This window comes from Hakea prostrata, unplaced genomic scaffold, assembly GCF_041222555.1.
Source record: "Hakea prostrata isolate BN-2017 unplaced genomic scaffold, UWA_Hpros_2 contig_48, whole genome shotgun sequence".
Lineage (NCBI taxonomy): Eukaryota > Viridiplantae > Streptophyta > Magnoliopsida > Proteales > Proteaceae > Hakea > Hakea prostrata.
Window position 1 is genome coordinate 169,837 of NW_028291167.1, and position 2,683 is coordinate 172,519.

At 39.5% G+C, this 2,683-nt stretch overlaps 1 non-coding gene across 1 annotated transcript; it reads right to left on the reverse strand.

The window, feature by feature from the left end:
* Positions 1 to 327: 327 nt before the first annotated feature.
* LOC148999079 (small nucleolar RNA R71) lies at positions 328 to 434 on the reverse strand. The gene has a single exon (XR_016171033.1). It is a non-coding gene; the product is annotated as a small nucleolar RNA R71 (small nucleolar RNA).
* Positions 435 to 2,683: the final 2,249 nt, after the last annotated feature.

The window sequence follows — 2,683 nt, forward strand, 5'->3', positions numbered from 1 at the left end:
ATATATACTTCGGTTTCTTGTATTAAGTTGCCTAACATAGAGGCGGCTCAATATGAGATCAAATCTAGTGTGATTCAAATGCTACCATCTTTTTATGGACTTGCCAATGAAGAGCCTTATAAGCACTTAGATGCGTTTTTAGAGGTGTCCTCCATGGTTAAAATTCAAAACCTCTCAGTTGATGCTTTAAGGTTACTTCTTTTCCCATTCTCCCTTAAAGATAAAGCTAAGCATTGGCTTCATTTTTTTGACAATGTTAAAATTTCCAGTTGGGTAGAAATGTAACAGGAGTTCCTTAAAAAGTTCTTCCCTATTGGCCGTACCAATAGCATTAGGAGAGCGATAACGAATTTCTCCCAACAAGAAGGAGAACAATTTCATGAGGCCTGGGAAAGATTTAAAGAATTACCTAGAAAGTGCCCCCACCATGCTATTCCTAAATGGCAATTGGTTCAATGCTTTTATGATGGCCTTAGAGACCGACATAGGCAAATGGTTGATTCTTCTTGTGGTGGGACTTTCATGCACAAGAATGAGAATGAGGCATGGGAACTTTTTGAGACCCTTAGTGAAAACTCCCAACACCATGCTTCAACAGCTAGGATTGAGATTCCATCCATTGGGCAACCAAAGAGGAGTGGTCTCTATGAGATCAATCCTACCGTTGAGATGAGTGCTAAGGTTGACTTGCTATCTAAGAAATTGGATTATCTCTTGTCATTAGGACAACAAACCCCATCTCCACTTCCTACAAGTTCTTCTCCAACTAATCAAATTGAAGCATGTGCTTTATGTTCTAGCCTATCCCATCATGTCACTGACTGCTATTTGGCTACACAATACCCTGAGTGTGTTAAGAAGCATGCACATTTGGCCCAAGGAGTCTCTAAATTGGGTAATGATCCATATTCCAATGCCTACAACCCAAGATGGCGAAACCACCCCAATTTTTCATGGCAAAACTTAATGCCCAATCCCTCTAATCAAATACCTTATAGGCCTCCATTTAATATGCAACAAAATGCCTATAGGAATGAGCTACCATCATCTCCACAACCCTCACATAATTCATCATTTGAGGATAAGGTGCTAAAGGTGCTTAGTGGACTAAAGCAAAACACTCAATTGTTACATTCTCACTCTCAGTCCATTAACAAATTAGAAACTCAACTTGGTCAACTAGCTGATGCCATCAGTAGGAGGGAGGTTGGTCATTTACCTAGTCAACCAATAGGTAACCCTAATCATCAAATTGGGTCTAGGAAAGAACAAATCCAAGTAGTCTCGGTTGTGATACGTAGTGGGAAGGAATATTATGCACCTTTGGCTACTCCCAAGCCATTACCCATTGATCTTGAGAGTCGAGAGGAGGTTGATTTGACCCATGAGACTGGCAATGATGCACACAAGCCTAGTAAAAAAACACCACATGTGAGTATTCCCCATCAATTTCCTTGTAAGGGGTTGCACATTCCGATTGTAGAGGGTCCTACTCCTAAATCTTACACTCCCAAAGCCCCCTTCCCTGAAGCTCTTGAGTCCTCAATTCCAGATTCTAGAAAGAATGCTAAGATGCAGGAGATGATCGATTTATTCCAACAAGTTCGTATCAATCTCCCACTATTAGATGCTATCAAGCAAGTCCCAGCTTATGCTAAGTTTCTAAAAGATTTGTGCACCCAAAAGCGTAAGTTGAAGACTCAAACACCTAAGACTGTGCACCAAACTGAATCAGTTAGCTCGGTAATTTCCAACCAACTGCCCCCTAAACTTAAAGATCCAGGTAAACCTTTAATTTCATGTGTCATTGGAGATTTATCCATAAGTAAAGCATTGCTTGATTTGGGAGCCAGTATGAATATTTTACCCGATTCAGTTTATGATAGGTTTGGTCTAGGAGATTTGAAATCCACTGATGTGATTCTACAATTGGCAGACCATTCAATCAAACGACCCAGTGGGCTACTTGAAAACGTTTTGATAAAGGTTGAGGATCTATATTTTCCTGTTGATTTTTTTATCCTAGATATGGACAATACAACTACCAATAAGTTACCACCAGTCATTCTTGGACGACCCTTTTTAGCCACTGCAAATGCTTGCATCAATTGTAGATCGGGTGTCATGGACATATCATTTGGCAATAAGAAACTTAGAGTCAACATCTTCAATGCATATTTAAGCTCAAATAAGGGTGAAGAGTGCTTTGCAATTAACTTTATTGATGAGGTAGTGGTTGATTATATTCCAAACATGCTTATTGATGATCCCCTACAACATTACTTGCCATTTGGGGAATCTAACCTAAATATTGAGGAAGTCAACACATCGTTGGACTCTTCCACTTCTTTAGAGCATTCACCATTCACATTTAGATTTGAGCTTCCACCTCCATTGGCTGCTTCTTACTGAGTCTGGCTGAAGACTCTAAACTTAGTGCTTTATGGGAGGCAACCCATATGTTTAGATATTATTTCTTGTTCTTTTTCCTTTATTTTCTTTGTTTGTTGTTAGGTTTTACTGTTGCGTGCTCTATCATGAGTTCAAACATCGAGTACACTCTTTCCTCTATTTGCTTCTATTATTTGTTTTCCATGCACTGAGTTCATTGCATAATTTAAGTGTGGGGGGGTGTCAACTCGAGTAAGACTTGTTGATAGTTGGTAGAGCATTGTCACAAAGA